This window comes from Pithys albifrons, chromosome 1 (assembly GCF_047495875.1).
Source record: "Pithys albifrons albifrons isolate INPA30051 chromosome 1, PitAlb_v1, whole genome shotgun sequence".
NCBI classification, from domain to species: domain Eukaryota; kingdom Metazoa; phylum Chordata; class Aves; order Passeriformes; family Thamnophilidae; genus Pithys; species Pithys albifrons.
The window spans coordinates 106,012,046-106,037,403 of NC_092458.1; the positions used below are offsets into that span (position 1 = coordinate 106,012,046).

Here is a 25,358-nt window from a genome sequence, read left to right on the forward strand (position 1 = left end):
TCTGAAGAAAACAGCACCATAAACACTTTCAGTCCCCACACAAGGGCTAAACAAAGAGTCCTCTTTCTAGCCATTTAATCCAGTAATTTATTTTTTCAACCATCACATAAATCGAAACACAGCTGTAACCAATGACTTGCAGATCCAGTTCCCTGCCAGCTGGATCCTGTTCTGCTGAAGCAGCAAGATTTTTACATTGTTCACTTCTGTACATCTGGAGAAATCATTTGGGTTCAAAGGTGACCAGAACAGCTCTTTAAATAAACTCAACCACCAGTGAAGAGAGGCCTACGTATCTACAAAACCTTCATGGAGTTCCATTTAAAAAGTTCTTTTCTTCAAATTAGTGCACAGAGCAGTTTGTTTCTTCAAATATTTTAGATTATGACATTTTAATTAAATTATACACTCATGTATTTTGATGGTAAATATTTACTATTTCCCCCAAATTTTCAAAAACAATGTCAATACTCAAAAATTATCACAGTCAATACTTTGTGTATTTATCACATTTAAAAGAGTCATAAGAAATATTGAATGAAAAAATATACCTGAATTAATACATCTTAGCTGCTTCCTGAAATGCAGCTCGACTTTAAATTTTTTTAAAAAAAGGCAAATAATTAGAAATAAGAAAGCATTTACTGCACTTGAAAATGCCAAACATGAAATCTTTTAGATGTTAATCCTTGAAATAGCCTTACTTCAAAAAGTCTGCCTCATCCCTGACTGCATGAGTGTGCAGGTTAAGTAACAAAAATGTCCCTGACATTTAAAACTGCACACAGCAAATTGATTACAATGCAGCAATTCCTTTAGAAAAGCAAACACAAAGCAAACCAGCTGAACCTTTTGGAAGTAAATAACAATGAATATTAAAAGCTCATATAATCTGTACCTTTGATTACTTTTCAGACAAATCAGGCACTCACACTTACAATGGAAGGGTTTCGTGCACACCCCAGCCACACTCAAAACATTTGCAACACTGAAAGTCCTGATGCCAGGTCTTATTTACAAATTCATAAACATGAGTTCTCAATTACAAATTAAACCAAAATTTGTCTCTGGATTTGTGTTTCTCACCAAAGCAGATAAGCAAGACACATCCAGAACATGCCCCAGTTACTCAGGTAAAGATGTAGTTCCTGTACTGCACATTATTAAAAGCTATTTCAAAATTCAGTTAAGGCTCACGCTGTAATTGCTTCTATTCCTCTTTTAATACTTACTGTAATAGCTGCTTTGAAACACTGCTGCTAAAAGTATCCTTTCTGCTTGCCACTCTGGCCTTATCCCTGCACTGCTTTCGTGTTATTGCCAGTTATCTCTCTTCAGATTAACTGAGTAGCTACCTCTCCTTCAGCTCTTTCTTCTCATTGTCTACTCTTGCCTGCACTTCCCCCATTCACTCATAATTGTAGGAATTCTATATGTGCTATGTTGTAAAAATAGAAGGATTTAAAAAAAAAAATAGAAAAGAAGGAAAATATAATGTCTTTAAAAGGCCAGATGAACCAGATAAATCACCTGCAAAAATTAACATGCACTACTCATAACCATGTAATTACCACTTTGCTCCAGGGTAAACTTCAGAGTATTTAGACATGCATCTCTGTCCATTAACATGTATAGATTTATGTAAACATTCTAAAATTAAAAGTATCTAAGTTTTCACTTAATTGCAACGTTTCTGGAAAGCTTTCTCCCTTCAGTTCCTGATGTGTATTTACCTGTAACTATGGCTGAATTTTTGTCTGATAACCAATGTAAGTATCACAAAGGGAGTGAATTTTGTCAGAACAGAAGCTGTTGGTGCCCAGCAAGTGAACTTCTGCAGGGCTTGTCATGATCGACTTTACCAAAATCATCAGCACAATTCAACAGTATTTTGTCTTTTCAAAACTACTTGCCTTTAAAGGCAAATGGATAATAAATGCTCTATCAGGATGTATATTCCAATTCAGATATCACTTATGGTCCATGATGTAACTGTCTGCTTCCTGCCTGCATAGGGTTTCAGGTAAGTTAGATTTGGGCAACTTAGAGTCACAACCTGAAATACACCCTTCAGAGGCCTGTGACAGTCTAGGAAAAGTAAAGTAGCCTTGAGAGAGATATTATCTACTTTCATTACGTGCTTTTGGTTGCTTAAAAAACCTGGCTTAATTCTCTCACATTGCAGTTAGCAGTACAGATGGTATTCTGATTTATCTAGGAATATAACTCCCATGGCAGACCCTGAGGCAATGGCTTTAGTGGTTTTAACATATATCTGGTTTAAAACCTAAGCTCTGTTGAGTGAATCTCCCAATTGGAAATCCAACATACTGAGCTAGAAAGACAAAATCAGAGATTTTTAGATCTGGCATGCCAATTCCAGAATGTGCTAAAGCAGATATTCCAATTATCTGAATTTTTGTTTGACAAATGTTATCGGTGCTACTGCCCAGGAGTTTGGGTAATTATGCTTATCTTCTATAAGGCATTTACTTGTGCCAGTTTACATTGCAGAGAGTACTTTATGTAACCTGTACCACTGGGTGCTCTGCAGCAGGGATGAACAGTTTACAAAAGCTGGAGTGCCAGAATTCACATACATCTACCGTATTAAAGACAGAGCTTGTCAATAGCAACTGTTCAAGGAGCCAGAAGCTGCTGCCATTTAAAGATGAGTGAAGTTGCCAATCACCTTTTTGGCAGACCTTTGCTCCCATGCAAGGTAGCAATTCCCATTTGCCAGTTCTCAGTAAGTGTGCAACCCAGGACCTTCAACATGTAGCATAAAGCAGGACATCTGCCAAAAGTGGTGGTCCCTTCTGCTCTCCCTCCAGACTGGTCATTTTTTCCTCCACCTTGCTTATGCTGACACTTGAATCTTACAGTTGCATCATAAAGCAGGTTAGGGAACTCAACCAAAAAGCAAACCAGAATACATAGAAGATTACTTTGCAGCAGGATCAGTCCTTGATCTGGCTTGTTTAGCAGTCAGATAAATTAAGTGCCAGCACAAAAGGCCAGGTGGAAATAAGTGCCACTGGCCAGAGTGTTGAGGATGGAGTTCTCCTTTTGGTAGCAACCCGAACTTAGGCAAAATATACATGGTCCTATACCTAATTTGAACCAGGAGTATATAAACTGTGGCCTCTCCAAGTCAAATCTTAGGACCCTACAGATCTCCTCTGACTGTGCATTAGCCTTACTATGCTCCCTGGCATCATGTTGAGTTCTACAATACAAAAGTTAAAACACTTTCTGAAGCAAAGATATGGGACTGCATTACAGCCAGAGAGAAAACAGAACATACAGCCAGGGGATAAGAGACTAAACACTGCAGGAAGTATCATGTAGAAGGGCTATTCAAGATGGTCAGAAAAGTAAATGAAATATTGGCAGCAGTCAAGTAATACACCAAGGCTATAAATAACTATGAAAACAGCTATTAACAGTAAAAGAACCCAAGGAGGTGCTCAGAGATTCTAGTACACTTGAAATGCAAATTACAGTTGAACTATAGGTAGTTGTGACAACAGATTTGAACCAAAGTTAGATCTCTGATTTTCAGACACTATGAAGAAATTTGTTTGAATTTTGCCAAAAATGGCCAAAATATACTGTATACATATAATTACTTGTACAGCCTCCTCCTTGCATGTATCTCATTCCACTTATCCAATTTAGATCAGTGTTCTCAGTCAATTATTTACAAAGATAAAATAGAAAGGCTTAGGATTTTTATAAAGTCCATTACAGCCATAAACGACATAGAGAGAATCAATAAATTGTTATCTTCATATAGCATTCAACATTTTGCTGCCTCCTTTTTTTTTTTTCTTGGTAAGTAACACACCTAATACTGATGTAGTCAGTTCACTTTTCATTGGATTTTGATCTACAGGCACACACCACAAGGCAAACATATGCCTTTTCCTTCACAAATAAAGTGCCATCAGACATCGCATCCGCGTTTGTAAATCATTTTAGGGATGCTGTGTTCTCACACGTGCAATCTGAGAGCAACAACATAAGACGAAACATATCCTTGTGAAACATATCACATCTAATGCTTATGAAAAAAAAAGGTGGAATGGCACGATCCACAGCTAGGTTTACATTGTGCCCTGAATTCCTAAGGAGAACATCTTATCACAACGGCTAAGCATTCCAGTCCCCAGAGGACCACGCCTCTCCTGGGATCACAGTATTTGCAAGCTCATGGGGAATCCATGTGACGCGTGCATGTGACAGACTCCGCCTGAGAACCCACCAGCTGGCAGAGAGAGACCAGCGACATGTGCAACCAGGCAGCTTAAAGAATTATTGCACACACAGAAAAAGCCTTCCCAAGCCCATGCTAATTTACCTTTGAAATAGCCCCCAAAACATAAATTCCTTTTTAATAAAGTGAATTTGATGTACAACATTAGCTCAAAGCACTTCATTTGTTCATCATCAAGAGAATACAGCCCTGAGCACAAGCCTAGGGTGACGCAGGCATTGGAGAATCTTTTCCTAATTTTTGATTTTTAGATTGCAATGGCACCTTGAAAGGCACAGTTCCCTATGTGAAATCTTGTGGTATGAAGGCTTGTCTTCCCTCAGTCCAAAACTGCAGTTTAGGACAGTAACAGAAGGGAATTGAGCTATTAATACACCTGTTTTCTCCAAGAAGAGGTGAAAGCTGTACTACACTTTAAAAACCTGTGCTTCCATGCCAGTAGGAGAGAGGCCTGTAGGATAACCAGCAATAGGAGGAACATATATTTGAATCCATTACATAGAATAAAAATGGCCTCAGTGGGTTAAATCCAAGGGCTTCCTTGCTGAGCATCCTGTATTCAACACTGCATATATATGAATGCCAATGGCCTTCATTTGAATCAGACAAGCATGTATGATGCGTCTAACAAAAGACTATCAGATGGCTATAAGGAAAGAGGACTGGTTTGTATATTACTAAGAGAGATGCCACGTGGGAAAAATGAAACATCACAGAATTTTGTAGTAACTTCTTTTCAGGAACCGAAGGATGACAGAGGGTACACAGGACAGGTGGCAGCACAACATGCAGTACTATATTCACTAAAACTTCCCTGTTTCCCAGCTCCTCTCAGTTTTCCATGGATATTACAGTGATTTAAAAGCCTCTTTTCAGTTCTCTCATAGAGTGCAAATTCCACACTCTGTTCAACATGAGCAGTGGCAACTGCACTGCCTTTGCATGTCAGTTCTCTAGTGCAAGGAGTCTGTTGTGACTAATACATGAACTACTTCCTATAGTCAGACCCTGAAGTTTGCTGAGTGCAGGTACCCCAGAAGACAAAAAAGCAAAACCAACAAAGCCCAACAACAACAGCTAATAAACAGAAGTGTTTTTAAATAATTGCTTTTGCTGCTTTCCATCCAGAGATCCTCTAGGATCCATCCTTGGAGATTTGCAAAGACAGAAAGTTATAAATAAACTCCTAATGACAAGATCACATATTTCAACTGCATCTTGGAAGTTCAGAAAACCAGTCTGAGGATACTCTAAGTGAGTCTGATAAACCTAGTTAAAAGCTATTTTGCCCTACATGTCACACATAACTGACAAGTTTAAAGACAGAATTATTCCACTAATAGAATATACAGGAAATTAGGTAAATATACTACTAACACATAAAAATTCTCCTTAAAGCCTTAAGCCAGCAACTGAGAGAGTCTTAGAGTGTTTCCTTTTTCTGGAGAGAAACGCTATACCTCTGTATAGATGCAGACACCATAAGCATAGTTATGTGAAAAATTAATTACCAAAATTTTCTGTGAATTTTGGTTGGGTAACTGCAGCCTTCCTGGGCTGAAGAAAACCCTTGTGATACAGCCAAATGTCTAAGTCCACAGATTTATGAAGTGCTTCAATTCAATGCAGAAGTGGCAGGCTGCTTTGCTAAATCCACCTGCAAGAGAAAGTCCATGTGATGCTTTTCCATAGAAAAGTAGCACTGTTAAGCCTTGATGACATTATAATTCTTCAAAAGCATGCTGAAGCACAGTATTTTTTCAGACTAACAAAGAGTGCCATTACATTTGCTTCATTCTTAGAATTCAGCAAACAAGTCAACAAGCATTTACATTATTCAGCAGAAGCATCAGAAAATATGAGGCAAACAATACATGAGGATAGGCTTATAACTTCTACCTCTCCATAAATTCTTACAGATTTCAATTGTTTAAAATTGCCTTCTGAACTCCTGTCACTACCTTAGGTAGTGAACTCATAGCAGCAGCTTTCAATTTTAAATATCAGGCATTCAGCCCTCAATAAATGTGCAGCAAATTGCATTACATCAGTACACCATTTTCCCCCTTTTCAGGGAAAACTACTCAAACTGCCTTGAAACCCATCTTCATGTATTCCTAGATTATAAGTGGGGTAAAGGAGTACTAAAAATATATTATTTATTATTAATTTAATTTCTTAATATTTTATATCATTTTTTGAAAAATCAAAATACAGTATCTTGCATTTTTTTAAAACCAATATACATTTGGAGGGGAAAAAATAAAAAGGCAAAACCAGAACCCACTACCAACTGGCACTGCACACTCATTCATCTAGAGTCTTAGTACAATTATTTCTGCTCATGCATATGAGCCCTGGAATCCTCTCAGTCCAATGATTTGACTCATTGTCTAATCTGAATACAGGGATTTTCTCTTGATTTGTAAGAGTTTTGAATATGAAACCATTAGTTGTGGGAGTAAAATACACAGAACCATGTACATTTCAGCTTATCACACAAAGGGTTAAAATAGATCTGATGGAGCAATAAGATTTCTTTCAGAGACCACACTTTCACTCCAAAATAAATCAGATAAAGAGATCTGAAGCAAAAGGTTTATCCATGTAAACCCAGTCATGTCATTCATTAAGATCTATTCACTCATCTGTTTCAGAACTACAGTCAGAATTTACCATAATTGCCATTGCACTGCTATTTCTCTGTATCCACAGCAGGAAATAGCAGTACCTGAGATCACACTCAAGAATAGTAAGAATGGATAAATACCAACTTTTACTGAGGACACTGCAGATTAGGGAAAGGAGATGTTGTGGTATTCTTATCATCAGACCATGTATGAAATTAAAATTTAGAAGTTTTCATACTGATCCAAAACCTGTTTTCTTAATTATGTACATAAGCAGTGTGCACTGAAGTGAATTTCATGCAATGAAAGTCTTAATGACCACCTTGCTATTAGCAGCTTTGAAAAGAGATCAGTGGGAAAACCAGAGTGATAAGTACCAGTGCCAGCTTCATGAGCAATGCCAGTATGCACTTTATGGACTAAATGGGGAAGAAACAGCACTGATCAGGAATTAACACAAAGTAAATTCATTGGTAGGATCCTGAATGTGACAATTCTACCTCGTGTTTCATATACAAACATGACCTGAACATGTGTACCTGTGGATAAAGAGTATTTGAACTTAATTTTGGATAACAAGCTAATTTTAAATCTTGTACACATGGACTGGATCCAGAAAATGAATGGAAAAGGCAACACTGAAGGGGAGAACATAGGTTAAAAAAACATTTGTACTTCTATTTTGATATAATAGGAAACTGCTGTATAGCATACTCAGAAAGTCTTGAGCCAGGAAACGTGCACTACACATTTTTCCAATATGAATTTAGTCCAGTGAGATTTGGGGGAGTTTCCAAGATTGTTTGCTGCAATTGTGATATGGAACAACCTGCAAAAGGTGAGACAGCAATGCACCTTTATGTAAAATCTGGATTTTTCTTTATGGTAAACAGTAGAGAAATGTCAACATGTCTATCTTATACCAAGGTCAAAGTAATTGAATAAAAGAGGGTAGAATCATAGAAACAGAGAATCATTTAGGTTGCAAAAGACCTTTAAGATCACCGAGTGTAATCACTAACCCAGCACTGCCAAGTCCACCAATAAACCATGCTCCTCAGTTCCACATCTACACATCTTGTAAATACCTCCAGGAATGACTCAACCACTTCCCTGAGCAGCATCAGACCTCTTACCTCCCTGCCATACCATATCTTCGCCCCTCTAGTCCTATTAATGGACTGAATCACAACCACCTTAACATCTTTTAATGGATTTCTGCAAACCCACTTTTTCTTCAAATATTTTTTTACAAGTACAGTTGTTTGAGCAACTGCATAATGCATTTTACTCTCTGAAGTCTATTTTAATCAGTTTTGAACATCATAGTAAAAAATTATGTTTAGTTTGCTTTTTCCTTACTCTCCTCCCTTGTGTTCCTCTTGGAGGCACACTGCAAAGATTGCTGCTGTGATTGTGTGACAGTCTATGGTAACACTAGTACATCTCTTGTAGAACCATGTGGCTCATTTGTTCATACCATATACGATTTACTGTTAACCTTACCTTCATCTGCAGGGAGACACATGTAGCATGTGCCCAGCAGATGCAGAGGAGCAAGTCTGGCTGACTACAGGTGTAACTCTATAAACATTAGCTGTGCTAAGTAATAACTAAAATATAAGCAAGGAACAAGGACTATCCACAGAAACCCCTCACCTATTTCAACAGTGGCACAGACAGGGTAAATCTTCCATCACAGAGGGAACAGCAGTACAGAAGGGCTCAGCCAAGACCCTCACTGACACCTCCCCTCTGGATTTCTGAGGCAGAAGAGTCTATATAGCATACTCAGCACCCTGTACTGGTAGATACTATAAGCATTTCTAACTCAGTCTGGCTTTACACATCTAAATTGCCCTCCTAAGCACCTGTAAGTCTGGAACCTTCTTGCAGTGCCTAGCATTTAGATATTTAATGGAGAAAGTATGTTATTTCTGCATTTGTAAAATTTATGTCTTCTCACTTTTGCTGAATTCTCATTCATTCTTGTATTTTAGAAAGAGGCACAACATATTATTAGGAAATATGTTGTTTTCTTCTCTTCTTTTGCTCATTTTGTCTCTAACATAGCAGTCAGAATAAGAGATGATGCTGCATTATATACTATGAGCTGTACTGTATGTAGTTTATTATCACACAGATAGGATCTTCTTGTCATTGATTCTTGTTTTGTGGTGAGGGGATTCTTTTATTTGGATGATTTATAAGGGGAGGGAAAAGCCCACTGAAACCTTAACAGAGATCACAGGTTTGATTGAGTTGTGCACAATGACTTGATCTTTTTTTCTGGAATTTTTAATTCATTTAGAACTCAACAGAGGTCATAAATAGTTCAAACTACTTCTTTCAATGCCTACTAGTTTTTACACATCACTGTGGAATTTTGTTTGACATTGTGTCATCCACTACTGTAGGTCTGAGGGTTTCCTTTTGAAGTTCCCCACATAGTGTGTTTTGGACTTGAGTAACCCAGATAATTGTGTCATTTGCAGATGCTGCCATCTCACTGCCTTTTTTTCTTTTATTTCAACTTACTAAATAAAAACCATCATAACATTAATCAGTGGAGCAACCCACTCTAATCTTTCAGGCATAGAGAAAGACGACTATATAATTTTACTCTAGACTTTGTCATCTAGCCATTTGCACCCCATGATGAGGTTTTCCCTGTCCCCCATTGACTACTTAGTTTCCTTAACAGCTGCTCTGTGGAGAAAACTTTTTGAAATCCAAAAATTATCTTGACTGATTCTTTTTCTCCTCCTTCTTTTCTAATAATCGGTTGGAAAAAAAAAAAGGCAAAAATAAAGGAGCAAAATCCAACCTGGTAATTATGACATTTGTGCCAGTATTTTAGCGTCTTACTCTAAATAGATGCTCTTCTAATTCCAAGTTTCCATTTATTTTTATTGCACAGGAATATACTTAACTGGATTAATCTGCAATAGTATTCTGAAAACTTATCACAGTACTGAAGAACTGTTACTGTTTGATTTGTCAGTACAGAAACTAAAACATGGCCACATATAAATAAGAAATGTTAATATACTCTATCACATTATTTCTAAAATAAATTACTTTAAGGACTTAAAGGACTGAGCACTACTGTTGCTTTTGCAGATCAGAGAGACTGAGACCTTCTAATTACCTTCACATTCACATACAACAAGCAAAGCAACTTGAATCAGAATAAAAATGCACAGTCCTAGACACTTTGTGATCTTAACCCTTCTGAACTGCTACTTGTATATTCTTGAGCTGTGAATTTTACAGCTAAACCCTTTCCCACTCATGTGAAATATTACTCCCACAGCTGTGGGATTCTAGAAAATCATATCTAAATTTGAGATTACATAGTTTTTTGTCACATACTTTAAAGAGTTAAGAGTACAACACTCACATAAACACTTTAAATTTGTCATTCTTAAGGTGTAGAAGGCTGTTATGGGTTTAGCTAAGTAGGCCAAAAATTTAGGCTTTAAAGTTCAGACTAGGCCTGGAATTGTCAGCTGACTTGAGCTGGGCTGGGCTAGCTAACAGCTGACTTCTTCTAGCCAGTAATGTTGTATTCCATACCTTATTACATCGTCTCAAGAAGGGGTAAGAGCCGGTGTGGGAGTAGCTTAGTTAGTTGCTTCACAACTGTGGTCCCAGCGAGACACTCTGCCGTCCCAGGAGGGATGGGGAGGCCCAAGCCCGGAGCACTGGCTTACCATCATGTTATCTTAGGAAAGTAAAATGTTTGTTCTTAGCTTTTCTCTCTGCTTAAGTCTGTCTCTGGGGAATTGACTTCTCTAGAATGATTTGTAGTTAAAATGGTAGAATTTGTGTTTACTGGGAAGTGGGAAGTTATTTCTTGTTATACATAACTTGTGTGTGTGTTATATTGTAGTTTCCTCTTAATTTTCTTTTTTCTGTATAAATACATATAGTTATTTTCAGCAAAGAACTAGTTTGGGAGGTTTTTTTCCCTCTCCTTCCCATTTCACTCTGTCTTGGATACTTGGCATTTTGCCAGCTCAACCCAAGACAAAGGTACAATTCACACTTTGCAGCAAGTGGGAGTAAAATCCAATTTTGAGCCTCCTTTCTTCTGGACTGCTCTGCATCTGTTCACATAATTCAGTTGTCTCTTTGAGTCTGCCTAGATCCTAGCAGGGAGAGGTCAGCTGCCCATGAGGTCCCTTAGGGATGCTGTGGTTTGTCCAGCTGAGCCCTGGCATGCTCAGAGTTCCTGCCCCCCAGGGGTTGCCTGGAAAACAGCCTAATGGCCATTTCCTTCTCTCCACAAAAGAGTTCTCCTCTAGATGGACCTGGAGCTTTTAGGGCCGTGTCTTGCAGCTCTAGTAGTCCTTGTCATAGAAAATGGGCCAGGGCACAGGTGAGGGTAAGGAACAAGTGAAGTTACATGCCATTGGCAAGTGCATTTCTTCACTTCCTTAACAAAAAGTCAATGCTGCAGATAATTAAAAAAAGTTTGAACTTTCCATCACTGTTCGCCCTCCTTATTTACATGCCATATTCCTCTCCTCTTAGACAATCAAGATCAAAAAAGGCAATCTTAGTTTTATTTGTACAGTCAGTTTTACTGTCAGTATCCACTGAGCCTCAGCACTTGAATTTCAGTTGCTGTTGTTTATTTTAAACACCTTCATTACTGCAGTCTTTGTATGTGCATAAATTAGGTAGCTTTTAATATTTATGACAACGAAATAGTGTTATTAAATGTGTGTTATTAAAAAATACATGATATGCATTAATTTCAAGAAGAACTGTAGGGTGAGCTGTGTAATTACTACATTATAAAACACAATGTGAAAACATCACACTGACAGAGAAAACACATTCCAATGTGATACAGAGCCTTCAAACTGTGAGTTGGTGCTTTTTGACTTAGAGCACAGAGGCTGGACCTTTAATGTACTGCCCAGAAAGAACTTTCATAAATATATATTTTGGAATAGTCATAATTTTGGCAAATTAGAAGGCTCATCCCTTGATCCCAATGCTGACCACGACATCCAGCATAAACTTGGACAAACTATTTAATTGCTCAGAGCTCCTGCTTTTCACCATGAGCATCATATCACAAAAGGGTGTCAGATTCCTAGGCATATTCTGCTTTTTAGAAGCTGTCTGTGGAAAATTATTAAATAGAGATATATAGAAGGAGAAAGACACAAAGACATTTGCTTTCAAAGTAACAAATCTGAATGCTTTCCTGAGCATAAATGCCCTTAAGGACCTCAGTGAGGTTACCAGGGAAGATGACAGACTTCTGAAAGACTTCTGTTTTTTCTAACTGTTCTCCAATGCTTGATGAATGTAATTGCAATGCCTTATTCATGGATATATCACACTTAAAGTTACATCATACTTTTTCTACTGAAATTTGTGAATATATTAAATTTTTCGAAATGCTGTGACTGGTAGTCCTTGTAGTGAATGGGATTACTTTTCTCATATACTGATGATAGTAAAATTCTTAAGTGGATGTTATTGAACTGCTGTATATAAAGCTGGGTTACCTTTAGATAATAGATTTTTTTTTTCCAAAAAATGCAAAAGGCAGCAGTTCAGACAGTTAGTCTGAAAATATTACTTGGTAAATAACTATAAAGATTTACATTAGGCTTTTCATTTTATGATTCCATTTTCTCCATGTTCTTATTTTTTTTTAATAACTTTGAAATGGTTTTGTGCAGTTTGAAATGAACACTAATATTTACACTTCTTAGACTCTGTTATTCAGGACACATTAGTATAGGGACTTTTAGGATTACTGAGTCAAATACTGTAAGATAATTTTCTTTGATAGATGGTCATTAATGATTCATTTCCATTTTGGCCTTAGCTACTCCTACTGCTAGGAGAAAGGCCCATTTCTCTTTGCAGCCTGTTTTGTGGAGTTTTAACATACCTTTTTCCATTCACTTTTTAAAAAATTGAATTAAAAATTATTTTGTCCCTGAAGAAACTTAACATTGAGTTCATTTGTACAGTTACTATACTTTCATTTCTTCTCAATAATGGTCTTTTTTTGGTCCTCATGTAACTATTTCCCTGTAGGACAGAACTATTGTCTGTCTGCATGCAACTGTTTCTTGCTAGCTGGGTGAACTCCTACCTCCAGGTTTATAGAAAAGCTCTCAGAGCTGAAGAAGGGACAAGAATTCACCACATTCTCTCAATGATTTCTCACTTACCTTTCTATTCTTTGAGTGTAAATGAAGAAACTTTGATGCTAACAAAGTAATGAAGTGCTGAAACTGCACTTATGAAAATTTCACCCTGGAACAAATAAATTGGTTTTTGTTAAATAGCTTTAAATTCATAGGAAACACAAAGATTCTAAAATATAACAAAAATAACATGAACTCACATCCTTGTAACAATGCTGTCTACAAGAGAACCCTAAAGTTATATGTCTTACTCCTAATTTTTTAAATGTTTTAGATTTTTTAAGAGACCTTCAGGATCAATTAAGGCCACATATATGGAGATAAACCATGTGAATAAAAAAAATAGGAAATGTTCTCACTCTCTTATATTCCACAGTATTATAATTGAATAGATGTGCTCTTATGAATGACTATTCCTGAGTATTTGTCAAATATATTTATACATATTTACTTCAATCCACAGATTTAAAGTTCAAAGCAGATTTAAAGCATCTAAAGTCACCTGCAGTTCGGAAGCCATACAGTAATTTTTAGAGCAAGTATTTTCAAATGCTATTTTATTTAATAAAGATAGGTACACTTCCAGTATTTCAAATGCCATGCTATGAACCCTACTGATAAAAGATGACTGGGACTGAATTTTACTTGCCTATTTTAACACGCTTCATCAAAGGTTTTATTTATTTTTTATAGGCAAGTTTTGTGGTTTTTAAGGTATTTGGGTCCACTCATTTAAAAAGAACAGCTGTGAGTGAAAAATTTGCATAAATAAAAAAATGTGTTTCGTTAATTTAAAAAAAAAATTACTTTCTTACTATTCCCTAGTTTCATAGACATTAATTGAAATACAGAATTACATTAGTGATACTTCTCTTTATGCACAGATTCTGTTTTCGTTACCACTAGTTCTGAGATAAAACTTCACTCAAGACTTGACTCATGGAGAAATGTACTATCAGGCCATAGAAATGTAATGTGACATTTGGGAAGCTGAGTTTAAGAGGTGTATTATATAAAATACATTGAGAGAAAGCAATGGTAAATTGGGGGCTAACTCGTATAAGTACAGATGCATCAAATGGAAAGAAGTGATGATGATCAGACTAGTCAGCAGAATCCACCAGTGTAACGTTAAAAACACAGTAAAATAATTATAATTCTCTCTAATGAGAAATTAGTACCTAGTAAATTAGGGTTGTTTTTTAAAATACAATACTATTCAAATGTATTTTTATTTTTCCTTTCAAAACTGCCCATGAATATGACTCACTTCACTTTATGTTATGCTACTTTTTGATTCAAAAAAAAAGCTTGGAGGATACCTTACATGAAGAACAAGGCAAAGAACAATTCACCATTTCATAACAAAAGCAAGAGTTTGTTTTGCTGTTTAGTCATTTAACTTATAAATAAATAACCTTATAATTCAAAACTCAAATTTTGACAATATATAATAACATTATTTGGTAACTCATGCCATAAATATTCACATTTTCTTCTTTTCATTGGACAGAAAAATAGTGTTCTTGCATACATCAGAGAGGCACAAATTCTCCTCAAAACAAGAAGCTAAATGTAAATTTTCAAACTCCTTTTGGATGCTGAATAAGCTGGTCTCCATTACAAAAATAGCTCAGGTTAAGATCTGGGAATCTCACAATGTAGACCCTGCCGTTTTAACAGATTCCATATTCTGCAGATGTTTTCAGAGAGCCAAAAAAGTTGAAGCAGCTAAATTTACTTCAAGGAGATGGAAACTTATAATGACTTGACCAGTTTAGTGACATTTAGGGAATTAATGAGATATTCCATTAATATGTGTCATGTGAAACTGCTATTACATTCTGGAGGGGACTAATAGACCGTCATTCTGTGTCTGGAAGTGATCAGCAGTCAATAACTTCATTCTCTCACAGTTTTAAAAGGGAAGAAGTTCTGTAACCTCAACAACTCTTCAGTGCATGGTTTGAATCAGAAATATTGCTACTTCTAGCGCCACTGCACATACTGTTCTTATTCACACAAATGTTTAACATTCTTGATTCTAACTAGGAATTTCCCTAAATTAAGTTTTGTGGTAACAGGCTGAAAATTAATTACAGTTCATATAAAATCTGGGGCTATCCTATTCTTTTTGATTCAGGCTTTTCAGAGTTTTATATTTCTCATTTATGTAAATAAACTGAGCAGATGCAAAGGAAGGGCACACATTTATTAACTCTGCCTTACAATACACTTTGCTGTAATGATATGGCTATAACATAATCACATTTAGTGTTTGTTGTCTTAGACTAAACTGAACTAACAAGCATCATTAGATATATTGTCTAAACTGCGTCAGTATCAGGCAGAGTTATGGGTATCTGAGTGCCCTCAGACTGGATTTCTGGTATATCTTTAGGTTGGAATTTTGTGGGTTCATAATACTAAAGAGTATGGGATAATTTTGACATGGTTTCAACATGCCTGGAATGTGAACTACCCTCAATTACTACTTTTCAGACTTACCACCCTTCAAATTTATATATTGTAATTGGGTTTTCTGCTTATAAAAGAAATTGGCCAAACATTACAAAAATCCTATTCCCATGAGGTCTTCTGGTTATTTACAGATATTAAGTTTTACCTGTAAATCTTTCACTTTAAAAGAAAAATAACTTCTATTTTCAATACACAGAAATTACTATTTAACAGTTACCAAGATGTACCAACATGGATGAAGCATAACAATGTGAAGTTACAACATCCTTATGTCCTTTCCCCTCCTCTTTCAATCTACCTTTGTTTCTTCCAGCTTCCTGAACTCCTGTGCCTACATGCCCAGAACCCCTCTAAGTGCAAATGCACAGCCACTGCAGTCCCATTGCTCATTCTCTCTTATTCTGCGTGCTTCTTCAATTTTCTTCCTTCTCTTACATCCTCTTATACTGCTCATCACATAATAATTCATCCTCCCTATTCCTTCATTTTTCCCATATGGATACACTCTGTGTCTCTTGTTGCTTTCTTCTTTGACTAGTTCAGGTGTAAAGCTTTGGTTTTGGAAAAGGCAACAAAAATTACCATTAATTAACCCCTTGCTAGCTCCTTCCTGTTTGAAACATTCCTTTCTAAAATTAATTAATATTAATTAGTAAATACTAAAAAGAAAGCAAGCTTGCCTTTATAAAAGTAGAGATAGATTACAAAACAAATAATCTATTTTTCATGCTTTGCAATCTCTACTTCAAAAAACCCCACACAGTTTGAAAATAACTAGGAGACTGTTGTAGCTAGTTCTAGTGTATTTGTTCTGCATTGGTTAAATTTCTTAATAATAAATAAAATAATGGATTTCCAGAAGTTATAAGTTACTTATTTTCTGTGAAATTTTTGCAATTATAATCTCCAAGATCAACCCCTCAAAAGCCCATTATACAAAACTCTAAAAATGAAGTCTCTAATTTATGTTTGAATAGATATTGAGTGTGAGAGTTTGGGGGAAAAATCCACAAGAAAGGGAAAGCCTTGCCAATCGATTACTAAAATAGTCATGTTTAACTAAGAATTTTTATTCTTAAAATATTTTAACACTAAAATATTTTCATCTAACTGACTTCTTGTTGAAGCATTTGACTTCCATCAAACAATTCCTTACTGTGCTGCTTTTGCAGACTTAAGTCTTAGATGAATTTTCTGAGCGCAATCCATTAAAGGCCCAATCAATAAAAATGAAAATGAGCCTTAAAAATCACGTTGCCTACTAAGAATTGTCATTAAATTAGAGTCAAATCCCGTTACACACTAACAAACTGCAGCTACTCCTCCTGCATGAGAAGGTATCCTTAACACAAACCTTCACTCTCCTGAAGATGCGATGTTTGCTCCAGTCTTGCAGGGTCGCCGCGTGTGGAGGATTCCCACATCCTTGGCTCCTGGCTGAGGGAGCCGTGTGGGCCCAACCCCGTGGCCTTGAATCACAGCCCTTATCCGCTTTGGTATTTCCAGCAGCTCACAGAGCTAATAAGTACTACATTCACTAGGCAGACTGGATGTTTGCTTCCACAAACCAACACTTGGACTTTTTCAGCCAAAAACCCCCAGCATGGCTCAGCCTTATGTTCAGTTCCTTTCTTTTGGCCACAACGCTGCCTATACCTGTCCCTGGTGGGGCAGTAGGGCAGCAGAACCCCCATGTCTGCAAGAGCCTCCCCTGACACAGCAGTGCAGAAGGGCACCTGAGTGCCCCGTGGCATGATCATATCTGCTTGTGCAAAGGAGAGAGGCACAAGTGCCCAAGCAGTGTTCTCTGCCAGTACTTGTCCTAAAAACAGTAGGCTGGGGACAACACTGTCTCCTACAGCAGACAACTCTCACTGCAATGCAGGGCAAGAGGAGGGAAGGAGTTATATGTCCCCTTTGAGCACCTGCATGGTTGGCTGCAGCTTCCATGGGGAACCCTTCCCAAATCTTCATTCATGAAGCCTAGTCATACATACATACATACATACCATGGGCATATCAGGTGTGCAAGCTGCACACATTTTCTCTGACTACACTGCTTATATTGCCTTGCTTTACAACAACAAGAGGAGAGAAATTAAGGCACTTCATCTCATAAAAGTGGCTAAGAATATATTGGCACTCCATGTTTAAGTGTCTCACATAAAGAAGTACAGCCTAGAGGCAGCACCAACCACTTTATATATATTTAACAACCTGCCATTGGGTCACTCATTATGAAGCCTATGGTCAAAAAGCTGTAAAAATGACTGAGGTTTCTCTTTTAAAATTTGCCTACATGTTGTAAATCAACAGGATGCAGGCTCCTAAATGGGCAAGATATTTTGTGAAAAAAGCAGGATTGCTTCAAAATATGACACTAAGTATGAGTTAGGTTCTTAGATTTGTCACTAAAATTTACATTTTGGCCATTCTGTTACAATTATAAATCAAAATGAAATAATAATAAAGATACCTCTAAATTCTCATGTTGGAAGCTAAATATTTCAGAAGAACACAGGAACCATGTACTTCACAGGTCATATCCTGAGTAAACATCATCTAAAGACAAAAATAATTTTTTTAGTAAAACCCTCCCTGTGGCTGTAGCCAGACTGCCACAGCTGTGGTACTTCAAATGAACTTGAGCACTCAGTCTCTTCTCCACGTGTGTGTGGGCCATAAAACAGCATCGGCTGAGAATTTTCAGACACTGCCTTCCTATACAGCCAGCAATAAGACACAAGGGCAACACATGAATTAGGTGGTCTCAGTTTAGTTCTTTACAATGCACAACCTGGAAATATATATTTGGGTAATAGAGCTGAAGAAATTAGAAGTGAACATGCTAAGATTGATACTGTTGGACAAATCTAGCCTAACTATAGATCAAAAGTTTGCCAACATTTGGACAAACGAGTAAAGCACATTACCTAGCACAGAGTTGAACAGCTACATTGGTCCACTGCTCCCTGTTCCCCAGCTCACAAAGATGTCCTTGCCCAGTGATGTCAGCCTCAGTGACATCAGCAGTCCTCAAACAATTTACTTCAATATAGTATAAATCATATTTTAATAAAAATTATACACCCCAAAATCTCTCTTCCCTGTAAAAGGCTGACACGGTAAATTTGAGGGTTGAAAGACCTTAGGGAGTAAATCCCCTTCAGTTGTGCAAACTAAGTGTACTTAGGTCTTTTGAAGAGGTGGAGATATAAATACTGTCTAAAAATGCAAGACTTACAGGATGAGCTATGATAAAGAATAGCAGTCAATCATCTTCAACCCATGGCATGAATACCAGAATATGACCTTCAAGCCATATCTCCATCTCTCCTGGTCACAGGCTGCCATGGAATCTACTTCCAGATCTGTACAAAACATCTTTTTTGGGCCACTTTCCAGGAAAACAACCATTTACACAGATCTAGCATGCTCCAAACATCATTCCTGGTCTCAGGGAGAAGTTCTTTGAAGTGATGGTGAAGTTCTCATGACCAAGTTCCAATCTGATGGTTTCTTCCTAACAAGGAAAACTAAAAAAATTACCTCAGCAAACTAACTGCAATGAATGAGATGGAGAATTTTGAGGTTGTGCTCTTCTTTTCACATCAGTGTAGTGCCATGCAAAAACCCCCAACAGTAAACATATATAAACCTGAACATGACAGACAGTTATCTTTTCTTAAACAAGCAAATCTATTTTGATATTGCAGCAACCACAAGGCTGGGTGCATGTTAGAGAAAAGTGAGCCTTAAACTGCTTTTATTGTCCAGGGACTTGGAAAAAATGAGAGTCTTACAGAGTTTGGGCAAATCCATCTCCATGGTCTCAAGTCAGACCTACATAGATTGTAGTATCAAACAGCTTATTCTCCTTCCTAAGCCGATGAGTCATGACAGAGAAAACTCATGGAGGATTTCATTAGTAAACTTTGGTTTCAGCTAACTTTACAAACTTAACATCAGTCCCATTCTTCTCTCAAGCCATCAGGGCATTCCCAATCCATCCCTGTTGACAGTATATAGGCAGTTTTACATTCATTGACAGGACTATCATGATGTCAGGAAACAACGAATCAAAAAAGGACCAATGAAAAAATATATGTAAACCAAAAGTAAAATGAAGACAGCTGCATTTCCCAGATAAACCACAGACTAGCCCAGATAAATTACACTCAATCATGGACATAAAGTTTAGCTGAGGGACTCATAATATGCAGATAAAGGCAATACAGACATAGTATATGTATGTAAGCTACATACCGAAAAAGGCAAAATTTACACCTCTCCCTTTTCATCTAGCCATAAAAGCAAAGCAGGTAGTACCCAAGACTTCCGTCTTAGAAAAATGATCATTCTGCTGTTTTGTATCTGTGTCCTTCCACTGAGCATACCAGCACCAGTTTTACTCAAGCTAAACAACTACATTAGCCAGAAAGCCTCCAAGTGCAGATGTTTAGGCGTGAGATCTTTCCATTCAAAAGGAGGTGCAAAAAATCCAGTAGAGTGCAAAGGGATCCATGCTTATTTTTCTGTAAGATCAAACAACATGCCAATTTGTAAAAGAAGGGATAAGGAGAGAGCTATTTCTGAACACATGAGAATGTTATGCTAGGAAAAAAGAAGCCTGATCTTCGACTTTTTACTCAGATTTTGCAAGTATTCTTGAAAAGCTTCATCAGTGTGAGGCTTGTTCATACTATTTCTAGAAGTAGCATGTAAGAAAAAAGTCAACAAAATTTGCCTAAGATTTCCATATAAATGGTATGTTTTACAATAAAATATAGCTGGAAGTTCCACCTGAATATGAGGAAAACTGCTTTACTGTATGGATGACTCTTCTCCGGGGACACCCCCTGGTCGCGAGGGAGAAGCTTGCATACCCTCATGAGGTTGAGAGCTATGCTGGAGGTGGTTTGTGCCACCGGTAGGGTCTCCCATGCCAGACAGGTCTCAGCTGAAGGGTCAGACAAAGTGTGTCCACGGGCAGGATGGGCTTGCTAGCCATCTGGCAACCATCCTAGGAGAAGGACAACTCCAACCCCAAACCCGGGCAGATGGAGCTCGTTTAGCCCTGTAAGGCCATCCATCTAAGAGAAGGATACTCTAACCAAACCTACGTCCTGAGGTATTCGCTGTCACTGTCCAAGCTCGCTAGGCCGTGGCAGATGAACCTCAGGAGTAAAGGGTGGGGCCAGTTCTGCGCACGCTGTGCCTCACCTAAAAAATCCATTGCGCAGGCTCGAAGGGTTCACCCACATTGCAAAGCCCTGTAGCGACAGGTGAGGGTCGAAAACGGCAGGTGATAAGAAGCAGCTGGAAGCCGCAGACCCAACCCTGCATGCAGGCGGTTCAGGATATGGGTCATTAGAGACTTGACCCCGGAGATGACAGTCTCTTGAGGCAGCATCCTGAATGACCAAGCAGCCTTTTCTAGGGACAGTACTGCTTGCTCCACATGGAGAGGGACCTAGCAAAGGTGGCCTAAACAAAGCTCATCTCCACACCCGGTTGGATAACCGCGGCCAACCAGCATCTTCCATGCGGTCAAACAAAAGCAAAGAGATTTCAAAGGCATACACCTGCCTGCAAAGGTGTGCTCAAACTAACACTCGCATGTTGGAACATCAGAACCATGCTTGATACTGGGGATAGTGGACGTCCTGAGCATCGTTCTGCTCTAATTGCCCACAAACTGTCACGGCTCAACATTGACATTGCTGCTCCCAGTGAAGTTCGTCTTCATGAGGAAGGCAGCCTTAAAGAACATGGTGGTGGCTACACACTCTACTGGTCAGGCAAACCCAAAACCGAAAGACACCTTTCAGGAGTTGGCTTCATGATTAAAAACTCCATTGCCTCCAAACTTGAAAATCTGCCGACAGGTCATTCCGATCGCATTATGTCCTTACGCCTCCCTCTACACACCAAGGAACATGTTGTTCTCTTTAGCGTATATGCCCCAACTCTCCAAGCTGACCCAGCGGAAAAAGACAAATTCTACACAGACCTGCGCCGCCCCACCCAAAATGTTCCTGCAGATGATAAGATCATAATCCTTGGTGACTTCAAGGCCAGAGTAGGTAAGAATTCTGAAGCCTGGAAAGGAGTCCTGGGCAAGCATGGCGTTGGAAACTGCAACGACAACGGACGCCTCCTGCTAGAGTTTTGTGCAGAACGGCAGCTCACCATCACCAACACTATCTTTCAACAGAAAGACAGCCTGAAGACAACCTGGATGCATCCTCGATCCAAGCACTGGCACCTCATTGACTATATCTTAGTACAACAGAGAAATGTCAGTGATGTCCGTCATACTCCAGTGATGCCGAGTGCAGAATGTCAAACAGACCACCGCCTTGTGCGCTGCAAACTTAACCTCCACTTCAAGCCCAAACCTAAGAGAGGCCGCATTCCAAGGAGGAGGCTCCAAGTCAGCAATCTTCAAACAGCCACAGTGAGAGACAGCTTCAAGGTAAACCTTCAAACTAGACTTAAAGATAATCCCATAGATCTCTCTCCTGAAGCGCTTTGGTAACATATTAAAAGTTGCATCCTGCAGTGCTCTGAAGAGTCCCTAGGGTTCTCCTCCAAGAAAAACAAAGACTGGTTTGATGAGAACAATCAAGAGATCCAGGAATTGCTGAAGAAGAAGAGAACTGCTCACCAAGCACACCTTGCTCAGCCATCTTGCCATATAAAAAAAGCCGCCTTTTGTCTTGCATGCAGTAAGCTCCAACAGAAACTTTGAGACATCCAGAACAAATGGTGGCTCGACCTAGCAGAAAAGACACAACTATGCGCAGATTTGGGTGACCAAAGAGGATTCTATGAGGCCCTGAAAGCAGTGTACGGACCCACACACCAGGTTCAAAGCCCCCTACTCAGTGCTGATGGTCAACTGCTTCTCACAGATGAAACCTCCATCCTGAACCAATGGTCTGAGCACTTTCAGACTCTCTTCAGTGCCAACCGTGTAGTCCAAGGCTCAGCAATTCAGCACATTACACAACAACCAGTGAAACATGAATTGGATGCAGCCCCTACTATGGGAGAGATACTCAAAGCCATACAACAGGTCAAAACTGGCAAGGCAGCTGGGTCGATGGAATTCCACCTGAAATCTGGAAGCATGGAGGTCAAGCACTCCATGCCAAATTCCACGAGCTTGTTGTGCGTTGCTGGGAACAAGGGGAACTACCACCAGATCTCCATGATGCAGTCATCATCACCCTGTACAAGAAGAAAGGAGAAAAATCAGACTGCTCAAATTACCGAGGTATTACTTTGCTCTCTATTGCTGGTAAAATCCTTGCAAGAATACTTCTGAACAGATTAGTACCCACTATTGCAGAAGATCTTCTACCTGAAAGCCAGTGTGGTTTCAGAGCCAATAGGAGCACCACAGACATGGTGTTTGTTCTCAGACAACTGCAAGAAAAGTGTAGGGAACAGAACAAAGGTCTCTATGTAACCTTCGTTGACCTCACCAAAGCTTTCAACACTGTGAGCAGAAAAGGCCTGTGGCAGATCTTGGAACGTTTAGGATGTCCCCCCAAGTTCCTCAAAATGATCATCCTGCTACATGAGGATCAGCGTGGACAAGTCAGATATGGCGATGCACTGTCTGAGCCCTTTCCAATAACTAATGGTGTGAAACAAGGTTGCGTTCTTGCACCAACTCTATTCACAATCTTCTTCAGCATGATGCTCCAAAGAGTCACAGCAGACCTCGACGAAGAAAACGGCATCTACATCCGATATCGTACCGATGGAAGCCTATTCAACCTAAGGCGACTGAAGGCCCACACCAAGACCCTGAATCACCTTGTCCGTGAGCTGCTTTTTGCTGATGATGCCGCCCTTGTTGCTCACACAGAAGCAGCTCTGCAGCGCTTAACATCCTGCTTTGCAGAGACTGCTGAGCTTTTTGGGCTGGAAGTCAGCCTGAAGAATACGGAAGTTCTCTACCAACCTGCACCTCAGGAAGTCTTCCATCATCCTCACATGACCATAGGCAATTCAGAGCTTAAGTCAGTCCAGCAGTTCACCTATCTGGGAAGTATCATTTCCTCAGACGGTAAGATTGACAAAGAGATAGACAACAGGCTAGCAAAGGCATACAAAGCCTTCGGAAAACTCCATAAAAGAGTCTGGTCCAATAAACACCTGAAGAAAAGTACAAAGATCAGTGTCTACAGAGCCATTGTACTGTCTACTCTTTTATATGGGTCTGAATCCTGGGTCATCTACCGCCACCACCTGCGGCTTCTCAAATGCTTCCATCAGCGTTGCCTTCATTCAATCCTAAACATCCACTGGTCTGATTACGTGACCAATGTGTCTGTTCTTGAACAGGCAGGGGTCAGCAGTATCGAGGCCATGCTGATGAGAACGCAGCTGCGCTGGGCAGGGCACGTCTCCAGGATGGAGGATCACCGCCTTCCAAAGATTGTGCTCTATGGTGAACTCGCCACCGGCTGCCGCAAGAGAGGAGCCCCGAAGAAGAGATACAAGGACTCCCTGAAACAACACTTCAGCCTTGGCCATATTGACTGCCACCAATGGTCCACTCTGGCCTCCAATCGGGATTCATGGAGACACACCATTCACGACGCTGCTGCTTCCTTTGAGAATGCATGGAGAGTCAGTCTGGAGGAGAAAATACAACGCAGAAAGAACTGTTCCTTGCCAATGTCACCTAGGGAGACGTTCCTCTGTGCCTTTTGTGACCGGACCTGCCTATCCCGTATCGGCCTTTTTAGCCACCAGCAAGCGTGGGTAGTGCCCTTCTCAAATCTTCGTTCGCGAAGCCTAGCCATGATGATGCATGGATGACCATGCACTGGAACAGACTGCCCCGAGAGGGTATGGAGTCTCCCTCACTGGAGATATTCCAGAATCCTCTGGATGCAGTCATGTGCCGTGTGCTCTGGGATGAACCTGCTTGAGCAGGGAGGTGGGACCAGATGATCCATTGTGGTTCCTTTTGACCTGATCCATTCTGTGATTCTGTGAAATATCCAGAAGCATTATGAAAAGGTAAACTCTACCAAACAAAATCACTCTGATGTAAATATTTTTATGATGTGAGAAAAGACAAGGTGGAAACAATGCAATTTTTCTGTAATATATAACACAAAAGCTTAGCTTTTCAAACTTGTATTTAACTGTGCTATAAAAGCAATACATACATTTAAACAGGGCCTGCCAGATATATTTAATTTTAGTTTACTAAAGATACCAGAAACTGCTCTTAATAGATAAATGAATGTCATATGAAACCACTAAAAAAATTTTAAAAATTGCAAGTGCACTTCTACTCCAACTTTATCAGTTAAGCACCCTATCACAGGTCTTTGCTGAAGAGGTTCAATTAACAAGTTTTAGAGATTACTAAGAACAGCCATTTTAAAGGGACAGAACTGCAAGAAAAACCCTTTCTGGGATTGTTTTAATTTATTTTGCCACATTCTTTACATAAAAATCTCTAAAGAACTTCAACTTTTTTGAAGATGAGAAAGTTAAGCAAAAGATGAGACCAAGCAAAGCTCAGCATTTTGTTTTGCTGAAGGGGAATGACAAGAAAAGAAATCCATTCATACATTTTGACTCTGCTATGTTATTTCAACAACACAACATTATTAATAACTTACTTTACCTCCTCTGGTAAGCTGGAATAATGGCAGCTTTATTCCACAGAAAGGTCTCAAAATGGCTAGGACCAAAACACCCAGGCTCTATTAGTGCATCCGACTCACAGTTATTAACTCAGAAATG

General features: G+C 38.9%; 1 long non-coding RNA gene across 1 annotated transcript in view; it reads right to left on the reverse strand.

The window, feature by feature from the left end:
• Nucleotides 1-25,358, reverse strand: part of LOC139680354 (uncharacterized) — a 238,218-nt gene that overhangs the window by 11,071 nt on the left and 201,789 nt on the right. Inside the window, exons 6-7 of the long non-coding RNA XR_011699338.1 lie at nt 13,119-13,203; nt 5,791-5,936 (exon numbers count right to left, since the gene is read on the reverse strand). This is a non-coding gene — a long non-coding RNA (uncharacterized lncRNA). The remainder of the gene's footprint in view (nt 1-5,790; nt 5,937-13,118; nt 13,204-25,358) is intronic.